General features: G+C 42.4%; 1 protein-coding gene across 1 annotated transcript in view; it reads left to right on the top strand.

Moving 5' to 3' along the window:
* ADARB1 (adenosine deaminase RNA specific B1) overlaps window positions 1-17,719 on the top strand; it is a 67,010-nt gene that overhangs the window by 6,316 nt on the left and 42,975 nt on the right. Inside the window, exon 2 of the mRNA XM_058809559.1 lies at window positions 11,884-11,920. The gene's annotated coding sequence lies outside the window, so the exon portion shown is untranslated. The remainder of the gene's footprint in view (window positions 1-11,883; window positions 11,921-17,719) is intronic.

A 17,719-nucleotide genomic window follows, 5' to 3' on the forward strand; every position in this document is an offset into this window, starting at 1 on the left:
AGTGTTGTTCACAGGTGTGGAGCCACAGGCAACTGCAGAATCATTATTATTTGTTAAACCAGAGTCATCTTTTCCAGCTGGACTAGAGCATATTCCTGTTTATTTTACCTGTAAGCTTTTCAGAGCAGCTCTGTGGCACGATGCTTGTATTTTCTCAGCCATGGTGGCTTTGATGTCTTCTCTGGGGCTGCGGCCCCTCTCTTGGTTTAGAAGCACTTGTACAGCCAGCAAAACCATCCTTGCAGTGCTGGCAGCAGACAGGCTTTCCTGGGATTTACTGTGTATTATACAGACCTTCTTGTAGTGATATTTTTACAGATGCTTTTTGTCTCCCGCCGCTCACCAGTGCCAAGTGGTGTTCTGCAGTTTGATGTCATGTGATACTCTGTTTTGATAACAAAGAGGAGCTGGAAATTAATGCTTAACTCAAACCAGTGATCCTGGCAGTTGTGGCTTGGGTGTGTATGCCAGTGTTTTAATTGGAGCTGGGAGCATGCTTCTGAGTGTACAAAAACATGTAAATGTGGCACATAGCTTAGTAGTGGACCTGGTTAGACTCAGTGGTCTGAGGCTTTTCCAGACTTGACAATTCCATGGTTCTGTGACAATCCTGCCTGTCTTTGCCTGTGTGCTTGAGGGGGGACAGCTTGCACAGGCTCCCTTTGGAGGAGGGTGAGTGCAGAGATGAGCTCTAAGGGGAATGTCCACTGCTCTAAGGTTGTGATTGGGTTGTGCTTCTGTTGCTAATGGCTGCTCAGAGTTTGATTAATAAGAAGCTAAATCGGGGCCCTTCACTGCATTAGCAGCTCTCAAGAACATGAGACAGAAAAGCACAGCTGATGTGAGCCAAAGCAGCAAGGGCTGCTCGGGAGTGTGTGCCTGTGCTTTTGGCAAAGTACTGCCAAAGGGGTGAAGTCTCCTGGAAAATCTTTTGTGAAAGCGGAGAAAATCCTGTCTTCACTCCATAATCTACCATACATGCTGGAATTGGTGGGAGCTCCCCCCTCTCTTTCACGAGGACTGTCAGGTCCTTCCATCAAATCAGCAAAATCTGCTTTTTCTCGTGTCTTTGAAACTCTTGCATTTAACATAACAGATTTTTGCAACTCTGCTGTTTTCCCTGAGGATGATAATGAGTTGGGCAAGCTTCCCAAGTGGGGGAAAGGGTGCATTAGTCTGGAAACTTTGGGTAGTTTGTCTCTGTTTGATGCTTTTGTATGCAAGTTAATTTCCCCAGACCTCAGTGCTGACAAATATGGATAACGAGGGATAGTGAGTACTACTGTAGCTCTGTTGTTTTTTTTTCCCTGGTGCAGCCTAGTTTATCTTCTTTTATCCCCTGAAAGCTATTCTTAGTAAGTGGTTGTTTTTCTTGAACTAAATGAGTGAATAATCACAATTTCATTCACTGTCCTTACATATGTTTAAATATAGTATTAACCTAATCTTCTTACATGCTTTTCCTTCTGCACCCCCTGAGTTCCTGAAGGAATCAGGTTCACTGTTAGTAAGATCTATGAATGAACTTGCCTGGAAATGAAATACTTCTTTTGAGCTTTGGCTCGTGTTTATTGCCAAGATGGTAATTTATTCATATATTTGGACAGCAGCATCATTCCTCATGCACATAACTTCTGTGCTGTCAAGAGAACTTCTCCTGCGTGCAGATTCCTCAGATACAGCCTGTGAGATGGTTTTGTTGGTTTTTTTTTCCCTGCTCGGAAGGGAGAGCGCTCGTTGGGTGGGAAAGCTTTGGTGCTCCATGTTAGGAAGGAGGGAGGGAGGGAGCTCTCCGTGGTACCGAGCGGGGCCGGGGCCGCCGGGCTGCGGGCGCTTGTGCCGCGGGGAGGAGGGAGGGAGGGAGGGAGGGACGGGCTCGTCCTGCCCTCCTGCTCCTGCCACATCCCGCTACGTAACACACCATGCAAACTATATCCCACGGATTTTGTAAATGTTATTAGATAGGATGGATCTAGAGAAACAACTTCAGCAAATATAGCTAGTGTTCTATAACTCTGTCCTGTTGTTTCTCTCATCCCTGTGTTTCAGATCACGATGGCTAGCTGGGCTTTTTTTTGCAGCGCAGGTAATACCCAGTGCTACTGGGTAGTGTTCCCAACCCCGCTGATTATTTTCCATCTCCCTTGGCCTCCTTGTATGCTTTTTCTCAGTAGCTCAGTGAGGTTTCAGTCAGCAGCTCAGCTGAAGGTGGCCATGACTCTGTTGGGGCCACTTGCCCAGCCTGGCTGTGAACACCCCCAGCTTCTCTCAGCATCTGTGATGCCCTTGCTGGCTTTCAGCCTTTTTCAAGTTCAGGGTTCACAGAATAGCCCGTGTTGGAAGGGACCCTCAAGGATTATTGAGTCCAGGGCAACCCCAAGAAGAGCTGTGGCTTGTTCTCCTTTCAATATTTTCTTTCTTCAATCCTTTGTTCTATAGATTTGCTTTCTTTTAAAGTTTGCTTTCCAGACTTAAGCGAGGCTCCCCAATGGCTGTGAGAGCATTTTCTAAGTAACTGCTCTTGATGGCTTTCAGTGAGTGTGGAAGGAAGTAGAAGTACATTTGATTATTGTAATAAAAGCTCTGTTGAGGAATATGGCTATTGACTGTTGCTTTCTTGCCAGAGCATCACCTGATCTGCAGGACAGCTTAGCTGAAGCAGGCTGCTTTTAAAGCTGAAGAGAAATAGCCAATATTTTCAAGGTCATAGCTTTTAGAATGCTGTGGTAGAAAGTAGGGAAAGGAATTTTTCTGCTGGTAGCTTTCAGTACAGCAGAGCTCCTCAGCATTATTTATGGCTTTGGCTTGAGTATTTTTGCATCTTCCTGGGTCACAGACCTTCCTTGCTGTCTTCTGGTGGTTTTTTGCCTAGGTTTGGTATCATTTCTGTAGTCCAAATTGGACATAAATTGTAAAAACACAAAATAATACAAAAATTGTATTAATGGGTATTTTTACATCCAGTGGTACTTAAAATGCATCCAAACACCTCTTGCTCCAGCAATTGTCCTGGCAGCACTGCTAGTGAATACTACTTTAATATGTGTGCAGTGGCGTGGTTTTGAATAAATGACTTTTGGATCTATCTTAGGAGGCTGCTGATGTTCTTATTGCTGGATTTCACCTCCTGGAGCTAAGACTTGGTTTCTTGTAAAGTGCATGTTCACAGTGCATAGGTTATCCCTGAGAGAACAGCCAACTGCCTGCATTTCTGAATCAGTAGCTGCTTCTTTACTTCACAGAAAATGCGTGCAGTATGTGCATACATTAAAGATACATGCATATGTATAATACTTTATCTTCAGTACTTTGTCCAGAATAAAACCTTCAATCTAAAAATAACTATAGTAAAAGGACACCAAATTCCACTCAACATGGAGTTTTTTTGGCATGTGAACTGATGGACTCTTTGCTTCTGTAGCTGAGCTCTCGTAAGTATTCTTGATGGCCTTAAATGGCTCTTTGTGGTTTTGTTGTCCTGAACCTGAAGGAAATGTTATGTCTTGAATTATTTGCTCCCCTGGGTTTGTGTGCCAGGGGAATGGGGATTTTCCATCCTCTTACCTGGGGCAGGTGCATCACAGGCTGTGCAGAAGCAGTGCTGGTCTCCTTGGAAATCTGCTGCTGCTGTAAAATCTTGGGGGTTTCTCTGGTGGTGTCATCCTTGGACCTTATGGCTGTGCTGCTGTAGGTGTTGGGAGCAGCAGAGACAGAGGAAGGGTGTGGTGGTGCTGCTCCAGGTGTGTGTGTGCCCTGTGGGATGGAGGGATGGCAGCAGGCATCCTGGGTGGCTCCACTTTTGCCTGGAGTGGAAATACAGCTGAGCAGGGAAGACACAGCTCTGGTGTCCAGCAAAATCCCAGGCGAGTGATTTCTTCAGTCCTTCACCCACGTCCCAGGTGAGGGCTGGTGTCGCTTGGATTTGTCATCCTTTCTCCTGGAGTCCTCCTTTCCTTCCTGGCTGCTTGGTGGTGGGTACTGCCTGCCTGTGGCACACGTGGGAGGCTGGCAGCTCTGCCCTTCTCCTGGGGCCACCCAGATGTGCTTTCTGAGGGCTGTAGAGGGATAGATGAGCTTGGGGCTAATCCAGTGTCCTTGCTCTGCCAGCATTTGCAGCCTGTATCAATTCTGCCTGAAAAGCATCGACTGTTTCTGGCCTTTGATTCTGTGCTGTGCTCCCTTCCAGCACTGATAATTGTTTCCCTTTTCTCCTGTATTTGTACAGTCAGACTCTGATTTGTTCTTCTTGACTGAGCAGCTCTTTAGGGTGCTTCTCTCAAGCTCCCTGTGCCATGTGTCACCCTGTAGTCCTTCTGTTTGCCTTCTGCTGTGATGTGATGCTGGTTTGCAAGGGGTAGCAAAGTTGGGCAGGGTCATGTTTGCACAGACCCTGAGAAGCTGTGGCTGCTCCATCCCTGGATGTGTTCAAGGCCAGGTTGGACAGGGCTTGGAGCAGCCTGGGATACTGGAAGGTGTTCCTGCCCATGGCAGGATTTGGAATGAGATGAGCTTTAAGGTCCTTTCCAACCCAAACCAGTCTGGGAGTCTATGATCTGCAACTTTCATCACTTATTCATGAATTCTTCCTCTCTAAGTATTTTCAGGTTTGTCTTGCTGGGAGATTCTTTGGGGTTATTTTGTATAAATAACTTAGTAGATAAAATAGGTGTAAGTATTTCAGCTCCCATTTGTTTCCTTTGGCTATCAGCAACAACTTTAATACTCAGCTTTTCAGGTAACCTAACATCATTTGTTATTTATCAATTTTTATCTGAACTCAAAAAGGCTAATGAAAATTAATGTGTGAGTTACCTCCCAGCATCTCAGCCCTTGGGGAGACACATCAAAACTGATGTCTGATGTAGTCTTGAGTCTTGATACACTCCAAGTTTTGATCCAGTTGCCCCCTGATGTGATTTTTGTTCAAGGGGAATCTTATTTGTTCCTGCAACTCCTTCATAGCAGGTTGTAGCCAGGTAGGGATAGATCTCTTCTCTCAGACAGCAGGTGACAGGGCCAGAGGAAATGGCCTCAAGTTGTGCCACAGCAGCTTTAGATTGACTAGTAGGAAAAATTTCTTCACTGGAAGGGTGGCCAGGCACTGGCACAGGCTGCAGTCACCATCCCTGGAAGTGTTCAAAAGGTGTAGATGTGGCACCTGGGAACATGGTTCAGTTGTGAATGTGGAGGTTCTGTCTTAAGAGCTGGGCTCAATGATCTTAGAGGTATTTTCCAGCTTTAGTGCTTCTGTGATTCCATGTGTGAGTACCATAGACCACAGGTCCTGAGCACCCTGGTCATGCCAGCATCTTCCCTCTCTCTCACTTTGCTCCTGCCCTATCCAAAATCTTCTGGGTGTTTTCCTTGCTTGTCTTGTCAAACTCAGGGATGTATTACAGTTTCTTGAATACAAAGGTGGTAAGTCCCATTTCTGCACAATGTGGCTGAAAAATGTCTAATATTCTGTGATGGCAAACACTCTGCCCACACACCCGAGCAGTGATGGCACTCAGATTTTACACCACAAGTGTACTTGGTGCTGGGGTTTTTTTGTTTTGTTTTGGGGTTTGTTTTGTTTTTATTTTTTCTTTCTTTAACATAAAATAACTTGCTGTTGAATAACTCAAGGAACTGCTCAGGAAGGGGCAGTTGGAGTCAGTCTTTTGTTAGAGAGATCCCTGACAGCCAGTTGCAGGCCAGATCCTGAGGAAAGCTTCCAGGATCTCAGAAGACTGGCGGGAAGTCAAGGTGCATCAAAAGTTAGCTTGAAGTCCTTCAAATCTGCTCATATTTTTGTAGGAGAAAAGCAGAAATGTGACTGTAAAAGTGAAATGTAACACCTTCATGTTCTTAGAAGTCCAGCAGCTTGTTCTTCCTAAAACCTTTTAGGGATGAGACAAATGTCAAAATCCTGGAGGTCACCACTACGCAGATGCAGACTGTCAGTGAGACTTGAGTCACAAACATGGGGTGCTTCTAGTTCAGCTTGCTGCCGCCATGCTGTTCTCTGGGACAGCCTCAGAGCTTGCCTCTCTGGAGAAGAAAGCTCAGTGCAAGATGCAGCCACTGTTATTTTGGCCTCCTGCTGCACTGGGACACTTGGTGTCTTTCTTGTCCATTGTGGTGGGGTGAGAGCACCACGTGCCCAGAGTCCTTGCTGTGGTCTGATCCCATCCCTGCATCTCTCCTCTGCAGCCTCCAACTCTGCCCAGAGCACAAAATGAATGTCCATAGAGAAGCAGCAAGAAAACAACTGACCTGGAAATATGTTTTCCAGCTAACCCAGTCCTTTGTTGGGAAAACAGCATGATTCAGGTTTTTTTCACAGTTTTTAAATTCCTTGTACATGGAGTTCCTGTAAGGTGCAAGTTAAAGCTAAAGGAATAAAGAGCTCTAAAGCTCTTCCACATTACTTGCATAACGTTTATTTTAAAAATAATATGAAACCTGTTAAAAAGGGTGTTGGTGGGTGCACTTGTACAATCCATTATTTTTTCCCCTGGTGTAGTTTGTGCTTTCTGGCATTTTGTGCACAGCAGATGCAGTTTGTGCTGTATCTCCCATGGGGAAGCTTTTGCTGAGCTGCAGGCTGCTGGAGAATGGGAGTCAAAGGATAAATCCACAATTCCCCCTTTGTCCTCGTGGGTCTCCAGCTGGAGTGCTGTGTCCTGGTTTGGGCTCCTCAGCACAAGGAAGACATGGGCCAGTTAGAGTGGGTCCAGAGGAGGCCCTGAAGGTGCTCCAAGGTTGGAGCCCCTCTGCTCTGGAGCCAGGCTGGGAGAGCTGGGGTGTTCACCTGGAGGAGAGAAGGCTCTGGGGGACCTTAGAGGCCCTTCCAATGCATAAAGGCGCTCCAGGAGAGCTGGAGAGGGACTTGAGGCAAGGGCCTGGAGTGAAGGAGAAGGGGGAATGGCTTCCCATTGACAAAGGGCAGCTTTAGATGGGATATTGGGAAGAAATTCTTCCCTGTGAGGGTGGTGAGGCCCTGACACAAGTTGCCTAGAGAAGCTGTGGCTGCCCCATTCTTGGGAGTGTCCAAGGCTGGTTGGACAGGGCTTGGAGCAGCCTGGGATAGTGGAAGGTGTCCCTGCTCTGGAAGACGTCCCCACTGGTGGCAGGGGCTGGAACAAGATTGTCTTAAGGTCCCTTGCAACCCAAACTGTTCTGACACTGTATGAAATGCGCACAATCAGTGGCTGTGTTAAGCCTTGTTTTCAGCTTGTACATTTTACCTTGGTGAACTCTTTCTACTCAATTTGCAGCACTCTCTTCTACTGTTTTATCTTCATCTCAGGGCAATACTGCAGTCAAGTTGCCTCTGGTGAACAAAACTGAAGAAATTTGTTGTCTGGGCTGCATAAGATCTTGTTTCCTGCAGTGATTTGTGTGTGGCTATGTCTTTGCCTCTTGAATCTTTTCAGTAGGGGGGATGGTTTAAATCTCTGTCATGTCACTGGTATTCTGTCAGGTGCTGAGAGGTAACACTTGGCCTCTCTTGGTGTCCTGTTTTAAGTCCAGGAATAAATGACATTGGTTCTTGGCGCTGTAGGCATGGTCTGGGAGCTCCCAGTGAAGGGAGTATCACTTGAGGCATGGCTGAGCATGCACACTTCATCCCACCATTGCTGATTCCCAGTCTGTCTCCCAGCTTTGTCAGCAGTCTCTGTCCCACCAGGAGGCTGGAGGCAGTGGCACAGCCATCCCAACCTGTTTTAAAAGCAGAGGTCTGGGAATAAAGTGCCTTCTTCTAGCACTCCTGCAGCAATAAACTTTGTTTAAGGACTGTGGAGAGTGACTTCCCAGGTACCAGCCAGGGAAAATACACATCCTCAATGCACAACATCATCTCATGGGTTTGAGCACTGTTAAACTGAGTGATAATTATTTGGCATCTTTTATTAAACATTGATTTCTAAGGCATTTTTCTGAAGACTAATGCTAAGTACAAAGTGTTCACATGAATCTAATCTTTGCCCTAGGACTGAAAACAATCAAATCTGCCTTGTTGTGAAGGCTGGAAAATATTGCTGCTGTTCAAAGGAAGAAAGATTTGCATTCCTCTAGTAGGTGCTGCACATATGTAGAACAAGCTTGAAGGAAGTTTTACAGGTATTTTTTTTTAAATGAAAGGGAGTTTTACAGGTGTTTTTTTGAGGTGAAAACCCTGGTTGATCACTGTAGCATTGAGAAGAGCTTCCAGCAGTTTTATCAAGTTGGTGCAGCAACATCTGCTCCAAAGTGGGGCATCTTCCAGTGTCAGAAGTGGTCAGTGTGGTGGGATGGGTGCGTTGTCCTGTCTCTGCTGCTCCTGTAGCCTAAATTCTTGTCCACAATTTTTCTGTAGTAAAAAATAACTTACTTTTCTATTTTAGCTGTTGTCTAAAAGCTGCTAATACCAAACAGAGAAATTACAACTGGCTTCTTAAATTCTGTTGCTTTTTAAAAGCTGCTGCTTAGTCTGGAGGTTGCACTTTTGGACTGTTACAGTTTGACTAATGTTTAAAGCAGCTAAATGAGTAATGTAAATATTTAAACACTAGCTATAGTGAAAACATCAACAACAAGATTAAAGCCTAAGCTCCCCTGAAGACATTTATGGTAATTTTGCTCATGTTAATGATTCCTTTGGCTTCAGTCACCTTCTCTTCTAAGGTGACTGCTCTTATCCACGGGATGATCCTGTGAAAAGAGGAGTGGCATTAAAACCTTTAGTTTTGAAATAATGTTGTTTCAGTATAAAAATTTATTATTGAGGCTTTAGGATGCCAAATGTACCAGTACACTAGTGAATATGATTTTTCAGGCATAGGAGATGGCAAAATTTAAAGTTAGAAGTGAAGAGTTTCTTGCTGATACTATGCACATATGTGAAATTATTTTTGCTGAGAGAATGTTTGGAAAATACTTTACTGTGTTTCTTCCTTAACATTTTTTGGATAATTGTGTGTTTTAGAATAAATGATGAACATTTGTTTGTTTGCTGCAGTAAAAGCTTGGATAATACTTGGTGGAGTAGCATTCTCTTTTTTATTTTATCCATGGATTCCTGTTGCTTAATAGCTGTTGAATTTTCATAGCTTTTGAAGTGTCAGTGAACTTTGTTTCAGTGTCCTGTGTACCTGTTTGTAAGTTCCAAAAGAGTTTGTTTAATATCAAGGGAAAGAGAAGCATTTGACAACTTGTATTGTGAATAAACTGTACTTCTTTTTCCAGTTGCAACATACATGTCCTTTTTTTCAATAATTTTTTTTCTTTGTGCTGCTCAGTTGCTAGTCTTTCTTAATTTACTTTAGAGTTTTAAATGAGCAGTTCAAAAGGGCTATAGGGAGTGTGGGTTGGATTTGGGCTGTTATTTCTTTGATTCAGACGGATAAGCTGAAGTAAGTACATCATAGATGTCAAATTGTTTCTTCATGTTTAGATGGAAAATGTTTTCAGAGGAAATCCCAATTCTGCAGTTGTGCTGTTGAACTGCATTTGTAGTTTATGGTGGAGACTCATGCCTGGTGTATGAAAAAACATGCATCAGCAGTTGAGATGCCTCAGCAGATTACTTTGCTTTTTCAACATGTGAGAAGTAAAATAAATAGGAAAGTAAATACAGAAAGGTTGTAAGTGTTTTTTTTTTTGTTTTTTTTTTGTTTTTTTTTTTTTTTTTATCCTGACCACAGGGGTGGTGCTGAGTGCCTCCAGGTTGTTGCCTTGTGTTTGGGTGGGTTTTGCAGCTTTATGTCTTGAGGTGCTACCTCAGATGTCTGTTGTGATTCTCATTGCCTTGAAATATTTTCAGCTGATCTTTAAAAAGTCAGTATTTGAAAATATTCCTAATTAGCCATCATGCTGTGTTCTTCAGACGATTCTCAAGTATCCTTTGCTGCCCTGGGAGAAATCATGGACAAGTTTCTGAACTTTTTAGGGTAAATTAACTCACTAGTAAGGGACACAGAGTTGGTTTATTGAATTTTTTTCAAGGTAACAGTATGGAGATGCTGTGGCAGAGTGCTGAGCTCCTAGAGGAGCCCCTTCTGGCAGGGTCTCCCTGCAGAAGGGTTTGAGGAAGCATGTCATGATTTGAACAACCCCAAAATAGCCATTTGTCGCTGGACAGAGCCAGGTGGGACATGCTGTAGTTCAGAGCTTTGTTCCTGCCTTTTATAACATAGTGGTATTTCCTTTTCTTTGCTTTTTAGAGTTTTTACTGGTTTAAGGTGTTACAAGTCTCAGTTTTTCCTCCACCTGTCTTTACTGCTCACAGTATAACAAAAAGAATTACTAAGATAAGCCTTTTTTCCCTAGTTCTTAACCCTGGCTGGTTCTTTCTCTGTGAAACTCTCTGCAGCTGTCAATGTGTAAGGACTTGTGGTATCAGTGGTGGACTTAAAGTCTCAATTTTCATGGGTTGTTTTTAATTAGTTAGGGAATTATCAACTGGAGTAATGTTCTGTATAAGGAAGATAACGTGAAATCTAAATTAACTCAAGGATATACTAATATAAAAAAATATTAGCAGTGTGTTTTCTCAGGATTAATTGTAACTTTAAGCAATGCTCACACAGGAAGAGAATTATCAAAACCTTGTTTTGAAAACCCATTTTTGGTGGTTGTTGCTCCAAATACATTTTCACATCACACTTAATTTATAGCTCATATTCCAAGAGTTTGGAATTTTTTATTGTGGGTATGGGAACACAAGGTTGTGACTTTGACTCTGAACTCAGTATTCTGGGCATTTTTCCTGCTTTATCATAAGACCAATGTAGTATTTACATGAATCTTTTTATTTTTATAGGAAAATGCCACTATGAAGTGTTGAAATTGAAATGTCTTAAAAGCTGGGATCAAATTGATGCAATATGCTAGTTTATGGACTTTAAATATTATGTCAGATTGCTTTTTGACTAAGAGATGTGCAGCTATTGGGTTGTGTTGTGTAGCTATGCTCTGTGTAACTTGAATTCAGTGCAGGATTCTGCAGGGTACCAGCACCCTCTCGTGGGCTGTGTGATTTAGAACTGTTTTAGAATAGTCTTAGCTTCACACTGCTATGGCCCCTTCAGTGTTTTTTTAGAATTAGGAGATGGTGTGTTAAATTAAAGCTGTCTGTGCCTGGTCCAACAGCTGTGCTTATTCGTGGAAATAAAATTGCTCACAGCATTCCTGTTATCCTGTATCCTCCTCAGAATCAGAATCACAAAATGGTTTGGGTTGCAAGAGACCTTAGGTTGGAAGAGACCTTAAAAGTGGTGGTGTGTGTGTGTTTTACCCTACATCTGCCAGTTGTTTTCTGCCCCACTGCTGGCAGTTGAGGGATTTTCCTCTTTTGCAGGAGAATGCAGCCTGATGTCAGTGGGATCAAGCAAGTGGTGTTTGGAAAGGGGGTTGTTGTATGAGGGGCCTTTTATATGGATTAAAGTCATTCCCCAAAAATAAGAACCAAAGATCTAAATTAAAAAAAAAAATCTAACAAGATGAGAATTCTGGATTTGGATTCAGGATAAGTTGGGTGGGATAATACAAATATTTATTTTGTTTTTACACCATTATTTACCACTTTTTTGCTGACCCTCTCTCCTAGAAGGTGCAGAGATTGCAGATTGGGTTCTGCTACATAACTGCTTGTACCTTAGGGATGTTTTTTCTGACATCCAGAATTAGACATCTTGAGTCTTGATTTCTTTTTAAATTTTTCTTTTTTTCCAACCAGGAATGTCCAGAATGGTCAGGGGTTACAGAAGACTTGGCTCTGAGAGTGTGTATCTGTAGTATGGACTGTTTATTTTTAGAGAATCAGAAATGTGTCCCTTTTTGAGGTCAGGAGTTGTTATTTGTAATGCACCAATTGTTAAAGAACCAAGCAATTGACTGGATTTCCTCTTCTTGCAGGTTGCAGAATCAGCATGTCTCTCCAATAGTTAAAAAGGTAAGCACACTATATTTTCAAACATGCAGCAGGATTCTCTGTTTTCTGACTGGTGCATTTGGCTCATAACTAGGAGGAGGAGAAACTTAATGTATTTGAACACTTATTTAGTATTTTGTTGTTTTATCTAAAACATTTATTTATTTTTGGACTCTAAATCCTTTGACAATTATTGGATCAGCAGCTTGAAAATAGGATATTGATTTACAAGTTGATATTACAAAAACTTGGTTACTCTTCTGGCTGCAAATTGGTATCCAATGCATATTAATTATTAAAGTAATTATTTATTAAAGTAAATAGGCAGAGCTGGCGTGTAGGACTTGAAAGTTTGCAGTGTGTTTGAGCAAAGCTTAATAACTGATTTTGGTGGGAAAAGAGGAAATAAGCCCAAATTGTAAGTGTATCTCCTAATCCCAAACACCAGCCTACCTCTATGACTGATTTCTTTTCTTTTTATGAAACAGCTTCAAGATATCTGAGTCTCTTCTGACCTCCTTTAAAACTATTTTAGATTTTTCTTCCAATTAGTTATTATTTTCCTTAGCACTGGGTAGCTGTATCAATTACCTTTTAAATGATGTTGAAAATATTAATATTACTTATTGGGAGGTCCAGGCTACTCAGTTTTCCTCTCTGAATACTTATAACTTTTGCCTTGGTAGCACATCATAAATACATTTCTGACAATTGCAGATACTTGAGGAGTCCTTCAGAAAAAAAAGGAAAAAGTTAAAAATGAGGCATGCAGTCCTCACAGTAATCTGGTAAGAAGGAATAAATCTGCGAATTTCCTAAGTTATTTCTAATTGGGAGCAGAGCTCTCAACTTCCTTGGTTGAGGGATCAATAGATGCAACCCCAATTATTTCTGTAACAGCAGATGGTGCTGTTAGGATGGATTTAATCACCTGAGGAACAGACTCCAAGCCGACCAATAAACTCCAGTATGGGGTTATATCAGAGCTCTTGGGGCTCCCAGTGTGCAGCCAGCAGCTCTGGATCTGGAATTTCCTGTGCAGAGCAGCTTCTCAGGATGTACTTTAGCTCCTACTAATTCTAGCAGTTGATGCTAATTTATATTTGTTCTTGCTGAAGTGCACAAAACTAAAAGAAAAACTGCTGTTGGCCTCTAATATTGTCCTTGTGCTTGAAAATACCCAGCTTGCTTGTGGGAGCAAAAAATTTAAAAAATCTTTAAAAGCACTTAAAAAATACAGTGTATGAGCATTTCTTCAAAGAGTACGTAAAGTAAACTGATAATGGGCACCAAATCTATAAGTAAATGAGAATTTCAAGGATGTTTTGGTGCTTGGAGATTTTCATGTGATACCTGTTTAAAAAGGAGAATTGAGGAGGCACTGAAGTTTTCCATCAGTCTTGCTGTGTTGCTTCTGATCTTGCCTGGGTTGGTTTATCTCTGGAATTTGGGTGGAATATGCTTGAGTTGTTTAGTGTCTCTGCACTCGTGGTTCAGGGATGCAGGTGAAATGGGAGTATTGGAGATGGGTAAGTCCCAAATTCCACCTGGGAACTGCTTTTGCTTTGGAGAGAAGGCAGCCCATTTTCTCCTTGATGCCTCAGTGGGTGTCAGATCTGTGAAATACAAGATATTATAGGATTTACTGCTTCCAGCACACACAGGAACACTGAATGCCATAGTTTTGTTCTGTGTGCAGCACTTCCTTCCTTGCACTTGGTTTTCAACCTCCTTTTGTCTAATCATGTGGACATTATAAGATATTTAAGGATATTGAGTATTTAACTTCATGAATATTACAGATTGGTTATTACAGGGTAGTTCAGCCTGGGAGAAGAGAAGGCTCTGGGAGACCTCACTGTGACCTTCCAGTACCTGAAGGGAGATTATAAAAAGGGGAAGAGTTACTTTTCATGTGGGCAGATAGTGATAAAAGAGGAGGAAATAGTTTTAAGCTAGGATAGATTTAGATTAGAAGTTAAAAGGAATTTTTTTTTTCTGTGAGGGTGGTGAAGCCCAGAGAAGCTGTGGCTGCCCCATCAGTAGCATTGTTCAAGAGCAGGTTGAATAGGCTTGGAGCAACCTGGGATAGTGGAAGGTGTCCCTGCCCATGGCAGGAGCTGGAAAGAAGTGAACTTTAAGGTCCCTTCCAGCTCAAACCACTCTCTGTGGTTTAGTACTATGATATTTTTTATTTCCTGAAACTGTTACTAATGTTACCCCTGCAGCAGGTCACCAAGTTTCTCTCCCAAGGGCACTGAGTATGTTCTTTAGCCAATAGTCAGATTTTAGAGAGCTTTTTCTCTCTTCAAAGCTGTCATCCTTCAAGACCTTGTCCTAGGCCTCCTTCCTGAGTGTCATAGCCCAGAGTCACTGCCTTGAGGAGCAGGGGTTGGTAGAGTTAGGAGCTACAAAGGTGACCTGAAGAAGTCTCTTTTCAGTCTTTACACCAAATTTTGTGAATCAAATCTCTGACAGGTTAGGGCAGATAAAGTAATTATTAAAAGCAAAATCACTTTTGACTTCAGATAGCTAATGGAGCAACTCTTCCCTCAAAAGGAAGGAGAAATACACATTTCTATGTATCTCAATCTTTGCTGTGCTGAGAACAAGGTGGGGAAAGTTTGAGCAGCTGAAGGAATTATGGTAAAAGACTCAGTAGTTGCACAGGCTGCTCTTTGCATTTTACAAATTGTGCTGTTTTCTCAAAGATGCAGAATGAATTCTCATCCCCCTAAGGGGTGTTTTTTCCCTTTCTCTCTTTGTCGGTGTTGCTGTTCCTTCAGAGCTGTGTAGATGTAGATACCTCGCTCTCCATGTCCTTGGTCTGCCACACACAGCTTACTGTGTATTGAAATGTGAAACTGGGCCTGAAACTGTTAATTAGCATGCAGAAACAGTTAATTAGCACACCAAATTAGGCACAGCACTAGTTTTGGGAGTTGCTCTTCGATGGGACTCATTTCCTCCTGATCTTCTTAGTGGTGATCATGTGACTGTGCCATGACTCTGGCTTGTTCCTCCATGGTTAGTTCTTCTTTCTAAATTCAGTGTAAACTGAGCTCAAATAATCCTCTTACTCTTTCTTCATTCTCAGAATGAGAAGTAGTGTCTAATAACATGGATGCTGAAGTAGAACTTCAGTTCCTTTGTAGTGGGGAAATTGGAAGCTTTTAGTGCTTAGGCTTCAGACAGAAATAATTACAGTCACTCAGTCTGTGCTTTCCATCGCAGTCTGGAGATGTAAAAGCTGCTATCTGGGATCTGGGAATGAGTGCCAGCAGGTAGAGCTCCCTGTTAGCACATCAGCCCAGTTCCACTGGTGAGCTGGGGCATGTTGGGCTTGGTTAGTGAAGTATTCCTACTTCAAGATGCCAGTGGCAATGTTTTTCACAAAATGCCAGCCTGGATAGTTGTCAAAATAGGATGGTGCATGTCAGTCATGTACCAGAGATCATCTAGATTCAGTCATGTGCTGTGTTCCTGATGTACTGGGAAATAAAGGTCTGAGAGCAGCTGGAGGTGTCTGGTCAGAGAGGTCTCATCACTGCAGTAACAGACTGGAGCTTGCCCCTGCAGGCATTCCCTGCTGCAAAGTGCTTTTTTGTCCTGTGAGGTTTAACCTGAGGGCAGGATTAAAGGGTAGCTGCAACCCTCAGCCTGTACTGATGATCTACATGTCCTAAAATATCCTCAAATAATCTGAATATCTAAAATATATTGAAAACATCAAATTACCTAAATATCGTAAAATATCCTCTACATATCCATAAAATATCCTCAGCCTGTGCTGCTGATGCTGTAGGGTCTACAGGATCAACATATCTTTGTTGGTCACTCAGATGGGGAAACAGGATGATTATCCCATAATGTGACATGTTACTTTTTAGTTTATGAAAAAGCTGGAAAATATAGATAAAAGATAATGGATAAAAGAAAAAAGTTAATGTTGACAATGGGAGGCCTCTTGGTCAGGCCTGATAGAAACCCTTGTATGGAAAATCTGTGACTAAAGTATATTTGAGATGGGCATATTTATGTATTCCTGCTATTTCCAACTGCATTCTGTGCCTTTTGAGGCACTGGATGAAGTAGGAACCTGAGAAATGATTGTAAAGGATGCTGAAAGCATCTTGTTTCATGCCCTGGGCTGTACAAATATTTCCTTGCTTATGTCTCTCCTTGTTTCTGAGCTACAAGACTGAAGAGTTGCCCTCCTTTATTAATAGGAAAATAAAATTAATTGTGCCTTTCCACACCTAGGAGTAAGGATGCCTTTGATCTAGTCCTTCTCAGAGCACTGTCCTTCCTTGCCCCTTGTGTGACAAAGGGTTAATTGTCACATGTGCCTCTGGCAGTGGGTAGGGGTGAGCTGCATCCTCTGCTCGTGTTGTTCACTGGGCTGTGCATCAGTGAACAACAGGCTTCCAGGGCTGGGAGAGGAAGCCCAGGGATAACCCTCCTTTTGGGAACAGCTTGCTGGGCTTTGGGAAGGGGTGAGGGGTGGCACAGGTGCCAGGGGTGCATGGCATCACATCAAGCCACGGCTCTGGGCATGGGGAGCCTCTGCAGCGTGGCGCGAGCGCACGGGAAGCGCAGGAGGATGAAGAGATCTGAAAGGAAAGGTAGGGCTTTAATTGCTGCACTTAAATGCTGGAACAAACGACTTGGTGGTGTTGTAAATGTGCTTTTCAGGTGAGGTTTGAACCTCTTTGCTAAGTGCAGCTTCAGTGTTTGCACTTTGGATTCATAAGAAATCCATTTTGTCAGAAATATTTTGAGCAAATCCATTTCCCAATGTTTTATTTCACTTGACTTTCAAAGTTTGGAAGGAGAGGACTTTTGAACAAATATGGAACTTGCTAAAACTGCAGCTTTCTGACTTAGGCTGTTTTCTAACAGCTCCGTGTCATCTCTCAGGTTAATGGGATTTTTTCCATATATGCCATTTGCTGAATGTAAAGTGTTGTTAGCTGCTAAATTTCCCTTTCATGACATATTTAGGTTTTTTCTCAGTAATGAGAATAAACCAAGATAACTCTTAAGGTCTTTCACAACTCTTTTTTGCATGCAGTCAATACCTAGGGTATTCAGAAGAAAAACAGGTTATCTCTAAGTTCTCGTGTGCTGTGTACTTGCTATAGCTAACATTTACCTAAAAATCTCTCAAGTAGTCTCCTGTGGAAATAAAGGCATATTCTGTTGTGTTTGCTGCTGCATTTTTAAGTACTTCTCATGTTCTTTCTGTCTTTGGGAATACTCTACAGGAATGAAAGACTTTAAAACCAGGAGAGGATTAATAGTTCACTTTTTCCTGGCTCCAGTTAAATTAGCATACATGTAGATACTGTTTTCCTGTTTGGCATGGCTGGCTTTTAATGCGTCTAGGAAAATAAAGGTTTTTTTAGTCAGAACGTTTCAGGGTGTGCTATGCAGATTCCCCTGGCTTCAGTGAGTGAATTTAGGGGAGAGTTGAGTGCAGGTTTGTTGCTCTGTGTTATGAACAAAACAAACATGCAGTCAAACCCTCAATTTATTTTACCAGTATACCTGGGAGAAAACAGTCCCTGTAGCCATGGAGCTGGCTTCTCCTACAGTCACATTCCACACATAACCTGCTGTAAATACACTGACCCAAATCCCTTTGTATTTATGGCACTGATTCCTTATTGCTGTTCTTGAAAGCTTTGGTAATCTCTGAACAGCAATTAAGCTTTTTCCTTTACTCTTATATTTTTTTCCCCAACAAAAGTTTTTTCCAGTGCTGAGAGTGTTGCTGTAGTTGTATCCCTTATCCTATAGCAGGATTTTAGAAATGAA

This window comes from Ammospiza caudacuta, chromosome 8, assembly GCF_027887145.1.
Source record: "Ammospiza caudacuta isolate bAmmCau1 chromosome 8, bAmmCau1.pri, whole genome shotgun sequence".
In the NCBI taxonomy this organism is placed as follows: domain Eukaryota; kingdom Metazoa; phylum Chordata; class Aves; order Passeriformes; family Passerellidae; genus Ammospiza; species Ammospiza caudacuta.